Source organism: Macadamia integrifolia, chromosome 1, assembly GCF_013358625.1.
Source record: "Macadamia integrifolia cultivar HAES 741 chromosome 1, SCU_Mint_v3, whole genome shotgun sequence".
Taxonomy (NCBI): Eukaryota; Viridiplantae; Streptophyta; class Magnoliopsida; order Proteales; family Proteaceae; genus Macadamia; species Macadamia integrifolia.
The window spans coordinates 16,985,476-16,997,037 of record NC_056557.1 but is presented as its reverse complement, the minus strand read 5'-3'; the positions used below and the strand labels follow the sequence as shown (position 1 = coordinate 16,997,037).

The following is an 11,562-nucleotide window of genomic DNA, read 5'->3' as shown; positions in this document are numbered from 1 at the left end:
GAGCTAATCCTAAGATGAGTTAAACATTTTTCAAAACCCTAGTTAAGCTAATGAGAAGAGAATCTTTTAACTAATTAATCTAGTTAATTGTCCTACATTAAAAAACTAATTAGTTGATTGATTAAAATAAACAAACCACTAGAGGGAAAAAGATTGATAATTACGCAAATTTAATAAATTGAATTGAATGAAGAAATCAAATGCGATGATTAAAAAAAAACTAAATAAATTAACCACAATTAAATAAACAACAGTCGAAATGACTAATTAAGTTAACTAAGTTACTTTAATTAATCTAAAATAGTACTACACTAATGCAAGTGAATGTTGGAGTACAAAAGATAGGAGATAGTAGAGAAACCCAAATCCCCAATACGCACCTAATGCTACGAGCCGGTTTAAGGGGCCAGCCACGCCCGTCCTAAACTAAACACGCCCTAAACTACGTCCCATATATTATTAAGAGAGAAAAGAAAACAGAAAAAGAAAATCATTTGATTTTAGGACCCAAAATTAGGGAAATTTGAGATCCCTTGGGAAGATTTTAGAAAGCAAAAGAAATAAAAAAAAAACGGACAACTTATCAAAATCATTTAATCCACAATGAACAATTAAGACTATGATGAAGAAAAAAAAAATGCAGAAGGATCGTTCTGTTTTTGATTCAGAGAGAAGGAAAAAAGAAAGAAAGAAAAAAAAGAACATGGAGCCAAAAAAAAACAAACAATGGAGAGGGAGCTGTGTGGGGCGGCTGGGCTCAGTTAAGGAGAAATACATTCATATGGAATCTGTCCATTTTCCGGTTGAGACAGTATAAAAAGTAGAAGAGTTAACATGAATGGTTGAACTATCAAAAGCTGCAAAAAGTTCAACCTATAAGCTCCATAGGGAATTTTATATCAAGTAATCATTTCAGCCACAGATGACCAAATAGGTGGGCTTTGATCATAAATTATTATTCAATTTCTTCCATGTTCCGCAGGTTTGGTAGGTATCATATTGCAGAAGTGTTTTTTTCTCTTTTGCAGACAGAATTGGAAGTAGAGACAGTTCCGCATGGAGAAGGGAATCAGATACAGAAAATCCACAGAACAGTTAGTATGTATCCTTAAATTAAGCAGGGTTTGAAAAGAACTGTGTTAATAAATATCCTACCTATTTTTTTTTTTCTGGTAATCCTTATCATTTGGCCAAAGAAAATGATATAATCCTCATCAGATTATAAGAGACGAGAAGAGAAAAAATGAATTCAAATAATCAGAGCCATCCAATAATCAGATTTTAAGATTTCAGCAACTGAAGCAGCAGCAGGAAGAAGAAGGAGAAGAAGAAAGGAGGAGAAAGGTGCGGCTGCAGATTCGGTTGCAGCAGCAGGGAAGAAAGAAAAAGAAGAAGAAGAAGAAAGGAGGAGAAAGGTGCGGCTGCAGATTCGGTTGCAGCAGCAGGGAAGAAAGAAGAAGAAGAAGAAGAAGAAGAAAGGAGGAGAAGCGGGTTCGGTGGCTGCCGGTTAGGGGTTGCAGCAGCAGGGAAGGAATAGAGAAGAGAAGAATAGAAGAAGAGAAGAAAGGAGGAAAAGCGGGTTCGGTGGCTGCCCGTTAGGGGTTGAAGCAGCAGGGAAGGAAAAGAGAAGAAGGGAAGAAGAGAAGAAGGAGAAGTAGTTAGGTGCGGCTGCGGTTCGGTTGCAGCAGCAGGGAAGAAGAAGAGAAAAAGAAGAAGAAGAAGAAGAAGAAGAAAGGAGGAGAAAGGTGCGGCTGATTTCCTGCTATAGGAAAAGAAGAAATAAATGAAGAAAAGATGGGGGAAGAAATTAGGACTTGAGATCCTAATCTAAGGGTCTAGATTAAAAGAATAAAAAACAATTTAAAAAAAAAAATACTAAACCAAATCAAATCTATCTGTTAAATAAAAAAACAATTAAACCTAATTAATCTAAAAAAAATCAATTACCTAAATACCTTTAATTGGACCAGAATAAATCAATTTATATCTAATGAACCGTATTGAACCAAACTAAAATTAATTAAACATAATTAATCTAAACATATCAACTATTAATAAATTAAAAATTAATTTATTAAATTAGATAAGCTAGTTCTAAACTGCAATTAGGAGAAGAAAAATACCTTAAACCGGCTTTAATCAAAAAACAAGGGGAGATAACCCTTGTGCTTCAAACCCTCAAATCGAACCGAACCGGACAAAATCTCCCGGTTCAAGGAAGGATTAATGTATTAAACTTTTAAACTTAGAGAATATTTTATTTTAGAGGGAAGAAGTTAGCCAAAAACCTTAATGGGGTCATCCTCTCTCCCTAATTCTCAAATTTTCTCCTCTCTTTTGGAAGAGAGGAAGGGCTATTTTTATAACCTTGGGACTTGGGACAATTCTCTCATATTTTCGATGTGGGACTAAAAAACTAGAGAGAATTGTCCAAAAATGCTTGCTTTTGGACAAAGAGGTTTGGGCGCCATGTGGCACCCTTTGGTTGCTCGGAATGGAATCTGATACCGAACTTTGGAGTCAACTTTCGGGGGTATCTTTCAAACCATTTGTCGGAATTCGAGTGTAATATGTCGTTAGAAAGCTAAGTCCGAGCACTATCCAATGATGTAAGACACGATTATAGTCTCAGTCGGGAACCTTTAAGAAAATATGCATAAAGTAAGGACCCGAATCATATAATGAAAGAGAGAATCCGGCGTCGATTCGCATAGTTCTCACATAAAAGTGTAATGTCCGACTTGAAGGGACAAACAACAATAATCCACAACATCAAATTCTAATTTTTGAAAACATTTTCACTCGAAAGTTTATAGGAAAATATGATCATTTTCTACTCTAAGTTTGAAAATTCTCCAAGTCTAAAATATCCAACATGTAATCCTTCATATTGTCATCATTGCCGGGGGGTGACAAAATTCGGTGTCTACACATTGTCACTTGATTCGGGTTTGTATCTAAGCCAGAAATTTGTTAGTTCTTGAGTCAAATCATTGGCAGGTAAATCCTAAACGGACAGTCCTTGCTAGGGTTAGGTTTTTTATTTTTCTCTATAATATTTTGGGTGATTATATTGGTGATTCTGGTTCGATTTTGATAACTGTTATGGTATTTTTGGTGATTAAATATTGGTGATTGGTGATTGGTGATTCTGGTTGGGTGATTATATTGGTATTTTGGGTGATTAAATTGACATTTGTTCTCTTGGTGATTTCCGTAATTTGTTATCTTGGTTATTGCTAGACTCTAGGAGTCTGTCGGATCATTTCACTCTCACTTGGGAATTACTAATAATTTGGTTGGTTTGGATCTGTAACTTCTATCTTCCAATGCCATTTAGTGGCTCCAAAGCGTTTTTCCTTTACAGGAAGTACAGGAGTCTTTTGGCTGGAATTCCTTCTTTCTATGTTTGTTTCAAAAGTAAGGAGGAGAATGGAAGATTCAAAGTTAGCCCACTACTGAGGAACACAATAAGCTAGTTATCTGAGTATTTCACAAATAGGTCTCCCAAAAGGGTGGTTTGGTTGTTTAACACTCAAAAACAGTCATTGGACTTTCTTGATTGATGCTAGGGAAATTAATATAATAGTGTATGAAGTGGGTTAGGCTTAGGCATCAGGTACAATTTCTTTCTTCCACTCATGAGCAAATGGGATTGCAGAGCTGTTAAGGAATAGTAAAGATGACTTAAACTTGTGTCCTTACATCAATACCGTTTATTTTAAATTCTCATTCTCAATGATTGCTAGGGACCCTAGGGTTACATAGCAAAACCCTTTCATCTCAATGATAATATTTTTATAAACAAACACCCAAGCAAGCATATAAGTTTTTAATTAATAAGGTATTGGATCGAGTTTTCTTTCACCCATTCATATCATTGCTTGTGATGAACATGCTTCTTATAGGGGTATTGCTTTTTACACAGAAATGGACATTACCCGTATGATTATTTTCTTGTTACTATAATGTACTAACAATTTTTTTTGTAGGTAAGGACTCTTTAGCTCAAAATGGTAGAGCACCTGGGGTATTACCCCAGGGTATGGTGGTTTGAATCCACCAAGACTCTGGATGAGTTGATAGACACTCGTCTTAATAAATTGCAAGTTTTTCAGTGGCTGAAATCTTAAAATCTGATTATTGGATGGCTTTGATTATTTGAATTCATTGTTTCTCTTCTCCTCTCTTATAATCTGATGAGGATTATATCATTTTCTTTGGCCAAATGATAAGGATTGCTAGAGATAAAAAATAGGTTGGATATTTATTAACACAATTCTTTTCAAACCCTGCTTAATTTAAGGATACATACTAACTGTTCTGTGAATCTTCTGTATCTGATTCCCTTCTCCATGCAGAACTGTCTTTACTTTCAATTCTGTCCTCTTGGTGCATATGAAAAGGCAAAAGCGAAAAAAGCACTTCTGCAATATGATACCTACCAAACCTGCAGAACATGGAAGAAGTTGAATAATAATTTATGATCAAAGCCTACCTATTTGGTCATCTGTGGCTGAAATGATTACTTGATATAAAATTCCCTATGGAGCTTATAGGTTGAACTTTTTGCAGTTTTTGATAGTTCTACCATTCATGCTAACGCTTCTGTTTTTCATACTGTCTCAACTGGAAAATGGACAGATTCTATATGAATGTATTTCCTAACACTTGCACCATATTTTGATAGTTTTGAATTCATTGACACATGTATATTCTGAAGTATCTATTTAGATGCGTGTAATACCAACTGAACTAATGTCTGTATCATATTACAATGTTCAGCATCACCATATAACTGTGTAATGCTTTCAAATCTAAGATCTATAATTTCAAAGCTTTGTTATAAAATCCATCCATTAGGGTAAAAAAGATGAAATCCTTTATACCGTCTAGAGCATGGCATCCCCCCTTCAGCATAAACTGATCCCAAACCAGAAAGATCCAGCAAGAGACTATTACAGACAGAATAACAGAAAGAGAATATATACCATTGTATAAGATAAAATTTATCCCTGGCTTGAGGATATCAGACAAACTAGAAACCTGGTTGAGTATTGGATAGAACCAGTAGAATAACTCTGCATCTTATCTTTGAAAACAGAGAAGTGGTATGACCTGCACAGCCAATTTCTAATGGTACTAGGAAAACAGGACTGCAGTTCTAGAACTAGAATTCCAATGTTCTTTGAAAACAGAGAAGTGGTATGATAAGAACAGAAACCCAGTAAAACATTAGGAAATGATCACATACATTTTATCCAAATAGATAAACAGATCCCCAGTTAGAGGAGGCACAAATGGTCTATAACATCCAAAATCAGATGAAATATGTGCAAATGATATTTTATCCAAAAAGAAAAACAGAGCCACTGAAAATCCCAAAATAAAGAAGCAATGGAACCATATCAACAGCATAATATATTAATTGAGGTTTAATTTTACACTATACTACACAACTCATGTCATTTAATTATCATGGTTAAAAGAAATATTAGAATTAAACTGATGAAGATTAGAGTCTTGGTGGATTCGAACCACCATAACTTGGACATTACCCTAGGTGCTCTACCATTTTGAGCCAAAGACTCCTTACCTAGAAAAAAAAATTTTAGTACATCATAGTAAAAAAATCAATGAAAAATGCTAAGAATCCAGGATGTAGTTACCAGCACAAAAATAACTGAATGTATTTAATAGTCTAAAATAAAGATCCTTATTAACTAAAATTGAATCTAATCTTCATCTAGTGATTGATGAACTTGCTATGATGTATGAGAAATTGAATCCTGCAAGTGACATTGAACATTTGGACAATCCAGATTGGATTAGAAAGTAAAAAAAAAGACGAAGCAAACAACATATCGAGCTGAAATTACTTACCATAAGTGAAATGAAACTAGGGTATCTATTATTAATCTGTTGTGTAGTCATTGATGCAGGAGTTGTTTGCGCTTCTAATCGTTGACTGTTACTTGGCCCTCCACTTTTCTTTCTTTTTCCTTGTTTTTTGACCTAACTCTTTGATCGTCTACCACCCTTTGTATTTTTCTCTTTATGCTTCAAGCGTATTCCATTGTATACGTCATCTGGGAAATCAGTCAATATTGGCATATTAGGGCAACCAACTGGGTTGATACTAATATTTGCAAGCTTCAGCCTTAATTCATTAGCGGCATCTTTCACCAACTCGTATCCCTCAACTGTATTTGAAGCTTTTGCTGCTATATGAACAAGTTCATGGCATATACGCCTATACCGTTGCGTACAGTCCAAGTTGACATATTCTTCAACTTCTTTCCCCATACTGTCATTGACTACTATACTCCTTGCACCCTGTGTCCATCTCTTTAGAATATAGAATTCAAGAATATGCTTTATATCTAACACATCCAAAACTTTCAAATAATGGCAACAAAGAAGACCCTCTGTCTCAAATTTCATGTAAGCGCAAACTATAATCCCATCAATTGGATTACAACAGACTTTATATTCACATTCTACATCAACAATCCCAACCACAAAAATCAATGAAGGAAAGACCACCACCCCGGTTTTTGATGTAGCAAACAGTTATCCAATTATATTCCTCTTGAAATAACTCAAAAATTGCTGGAGTGTAAAGTTCCCTTGCTTGTTTCTGGACAAGTGACATTGAATTTGCAAGTCTAGGCATCTTGTTTCTTGCTTCAAATTCAACTTTTAATTCGTTACCACGCTTTTGGTTAAGAACTCTCTTGAAATGCTTAAAAAATTGTACAACATCCAAACTTGACTTTAAATAGTCTTTCAAATCATTTTTCAGACTCTCACTGTGTTGTTTGCTTCGAATGCCTATGGTGAATGTGTTTTCCATATAGCACTTCGTCCATTTATTTTTAAGTCTATATATGCATTGTAACCATGCATTATCCATAACATCATATTCACTAAGCAATTTATGCCATGCTGTCTCGAATTGATGTTCATCATCGTATTGATATATACATCTCTTTAAATATGTAAGAAATTTGGAGCCATCTTTCATCATATTACCCAAATGCTTAATGTTACACCCGTGCCTTGACTCAGTCTAATTTGAACTGCTGTGATAGGTCTCGAACCGGAGATCGGAAGCACGACGGGGTTTTGGCTCACGGCCGCCTATTGCCGAAGGGGGAGAAATGACCCCACATGTTCGTGCATCGCATGCCAGTCTAACTGGAGGGAATTCATACCTTTCGATCCTAGACGGTAAGTGACCCGACTCCTCACATATGAATCCCGATGCGTAACAGTGTTGCCGAAAGGCCTTGAGCATGGCCGAGGGCAACCACCCGTGCAAGACCAGCTATGGGAGAGCAAGCAGTCAAGACAGAAAGTTGTCTTGACCATCGAAAATATGCCACTGGATCCACTGGGCCTGAATCCGGTGGGTTGTTTCCGGTGAGCATAACAGGCTACTATCATGGTGTTGATGCCCGTGGGTCTCGCCACTCGCATCATAAATAGTCTCGGATGATCCCAAATCATCCCTCACATTTTTCTCATGACGTGAATCCGTTTCGGACCTATTCTTGGGCTCCGAAAGTCATAATAACCCAATCGGTCCAATTAGGGTCCAACCAAACAGACCCTAAGGTCCAAAATTAACATTAAGTTCCTCATTTCTCTTGTGTCCACTGTAAGAGAGGAACGGAAGGAAGAAGAAGAAGCTGCTGTCTAGTTACCGGAATCGCTGCCAAAGGTAAGTACAACCTCCCATACCACTCTCTCTCTCTCTCTTCATTTTGACCTATATTAAGCTAGGTTTGGATGGAATCTTAGTGTACAAACCATGTTGGGGTTGGGGAATGCGTGTTCTACCCTTCCGGTGTTGTTGCTGAGCTCGAACCAAGCTTAGTGAGCTCCAGCAACAAGTATTGTCAAAAGACCAACTAGGATTTTGATCGTTCGATCGACGTATCTCCCAAACGGCTCAGTGGAATCGAGATTTTATTGGCTTAGAATGATGCCAGGAACATCCTCTACAAACTCTACGGAAATCTTGACGATCGGGCCCGAGCCGAAAAGCCCTAAAATGAGTGGACTGTTCTGAACCACCACTGAAAATAACCCACTAGATCCACTGGGCCTGCTTCCGATGGCATATTTCTGATGGACCTCAGAGGCTTATGAGCTCTCTGTCTCCACCACTAGAAACAAGACTGATATTTTTGGTGGGAAAAGACCCTGTTTCCGATGGTTGTTTCCGGTGACATTACTGTTACTGGGAAACTTTAACTGTATCTTTTGGGGTTCACCCAAGTGGGACTCTCCTGATCTCTCCGACACGTACTGATGTACGATTAGCCTTGTGTCTAGGATAGTGATGCGCATGAGCCCCGAGATCGAAACTGAGTGGGTTGATCGGTGGCTTTATCTAAACCCTAAAACAAGCAGAGATCAATAAGGTGATGGATGGACTGGGTTTATTTTAGAGTGTTTATTATTATTAAATTGCTCACATGCTTAGAATTATATGTTTAATTGTAATTGCTCAAATACGATAATGATATGTTACATTTGTCATTTTACGATTATGATATGAATTGTATGGAGATGTATGACGGGATCTGGTGTGGCCGAGGTGGTATCGGTGCCGTGATCGCTGTGTGTTTGGTTGTGTGTGAGACAAAATCCGATGTGGCTGAGGTGGTACCGGTGTTGTGATTGTCGTATGTATGTTGCATTCATGCATTGATTATGTGTATTAGAGTTAGTTGTAGTCGCGGGTTACACTTTGTGGCCAAAGTCTCGCTGGTATCGTGTACCCAAGGACTGTATTTGGAAATGGATACGCTTCGTGGCTGATGATTGGTACCAGTGTTTCGTAGTCCATACTAAACTGTTATATACATGCTAGATTAGGGAAACAGTCTCGGATTACACTTTGTGGCCAAGGTCTCGTTGGTATCGTGTACCCAGGACTGTATTTGGAAATGGATTACACTTTGTGGTCAAGGTCTCACCGGTATCGTATAATCCTTACTAACTGTATCATTATGAATGCATGAAGTATATTTGTGGTTAGGTATCACTCCCTATGCTATGAACCCTTTCCAACAGGGATGGAGGTGTTGGATAACCCATTGTGGTATGTTCGATGTGCCTTTTCGAAATGCCACACACACGATACGATGTGATCAAGGATTAAAATATCGGTATCGATCGCCGTATCGATCGACCAAAATTAAGATACGTATCGGAGGGTATCGTATCGTATCGGAGATATGCTAAGATACGCTAAAGATACATACATAAATGGATATAAAACACCTTTTTAAACACTTTTGCATTAAAAATTTATTAAAAAAAGCTATTGATAACATGTACTATGCATAAACACTAAATTGAAGGTATCGCACTAAGAATTCAAGGTTTGTAATTGTCCTATAAATGTAAAATTCTTGTTCAAAACCTTGATTTCCACTTTAGTTAGAGAGAAATATGACTGGTAGCAACTTGGGACCAAAAACACCTCAAAAAATCGTGTTTTTTGAAAAAATACCCATCTTGGCCATTATATGACCGTAGCGCACTGTATCGGTACATACCGATACTCACCGATATATATCGATACTCACTGATATGTACTGATCGATACATACCGATATTCACTGATATGTACTGATACTCATCGATACATACAAATACTCACTGATACGTACTAATACATATCAAAACGTATATTTCACCTTGATTTTATATTTTTCATAGAGTATCAGTACGTATCGATAGTGTATTGGTGCATATCGATATGTATCATAGGATATATATCGATACGAAAGGATTTTAAAAATTTCATGTATCGTATCGATGTGTATCGTATCGATCGGCTAAATTTAAGATACGTATCGGAGGGTATCGTATCAGTATCGGAGATACTTTAAACCATGGATGTGATTGTTGCCAGAGCTGGGAACTTGTCTGACATAGTGGTGATGTACCGGTGCCGTGACTATCAGGAGGGGGTTTGTTGGGTGATCCATGGATGCATACAGGGATCGGCAGGCTTTTATTCACAGTTAGGGTTTGTATTCTTGCATAGTCGATGGCGGTTCGAGACGAAGGATACAACCTAATACGTCGTAGTAGCATGTACCAAACTTAGTTTGTATTGTTAGGTGGATAATAAATAAATGAACTGCATCACGAGCATCATGGACTATGTGTTTAATTTTTACTATCTTGCATCATAAATTATTACAGCTATTGTCTTACTTGGATGTGCTTGACCCCACCCCTCACTGAGCGAGTTGGAAAGCTCACCCCATGCATACACCCCTTTTAAGATGATAATGCAGGTATTGTGGTGCCGATGGCGGGTGACCCAATATCTTCTGGGTCAGAGTATGGTGTGAGCGACTGGTGGATGCCAAAAGCGGGAGAGTACGATCAGAACTGTGCTTGTGACCATTGTGCTTACGACGCACTGTGAGATTATACATTATACTTTGATATTTTTGGGTATAACTATGGATTGTATATTTTTTTGAGATTATATTATATATGTCATGGATGAATGTAACAGAATAACTCAGTTATTACAATTATATTATCATTAGACGTTTCTCCATTTTATTTATGATTCCGCTACTATACTCTGATTCCACTGCTTATGTGGGTTTGTGATGTGAGATTATGAAAATGTTAATGTACTGCTATCAAAGATCTTGGTAGGTTTGTAAGATAGGTATGTGTCTTACTCATACCGCCGACATTCCTAATGGTAAGTTGGGTCTATCGGAATTGGGGTGTGATAGCTTGGTATCAGAGCGTGAAGCTCTGCCTTAACTCACAATCTCGACCAAACCATGACTTAGGGAAATTAGGATTAAATAAAAATCTCAAGACAACAATAATAGAAATTGCACAATTAGGAGATAATTATAGGTGTTAAAGCCGTTTCATTATAATAGAGAACTTGATTACACGGCTTACACTTTTTATAAAATTAAAGTACGGAAAGCATGAAAGCCTAACTAGCTTAAGTCTAGTAATTTAAATAACTGAAGTAAATGAAAGTTCAACTAAACCTGAAACAACAAACATAAATAAAACATAGAAAGGGAAATCCTAAAAGCTACAGTGGCAAATATGCGACTATTCCTGCTGCTCTTACTGCTGCAGCTGCTGGTTTTGTGTTGGCCCTGAGCCTGATTCAGACCATGCGTTCCTGGAGGAGGCAATGAAATACCAAGATGGAAGACCATCGCCTACATCTGTGCCTCTAGGGAGGCCACTCTATTGTCCAAAAGACAATAGGTCCTATTTATGCTGTTGAAGCAGCCATCTATGCTCCTCATCAGTGAAGTGGTGGTGTCTAGGTGGGCCATAACATCATTGAGACCATTAGGCCTCGCACCCCTAGTGCCCCGAGAAGAGGAGGCAGCCCTGGAACCTATAGCTTGGGGATCAGGTGGTGGAACACCACCAACCCCAGCAGCTTCTCCTCTTGCACCACCAACACCTCCACCAACACCACCGACATCACCACCAACTTCACCGGCACTGCCACCCTCTGCCTCCATAGGTTGTACA

At 37.7% G+C, this 11,562-nt stretch overlaps 1 long non-coding RNA gene across 1 annotated transcript; it reads left to right on the top strand.

Annotated features, from left to right (window-relative positions):
* Positions 1-2,952: 2,952 nt before the first annotated feature.
* Positions 2,953-10,597, top strand: LOC122082482. The gene is made up of 2 exons (XR_006141323.1): positions 2,953-7,233; positions 10,314-10,597. It is a non-coding gene; the product is annotated as an uncharacterized LOC122082482 (long non-coding RNA).
* Positions 10,598-11,562: the final 965 nt, after the last annotated feature.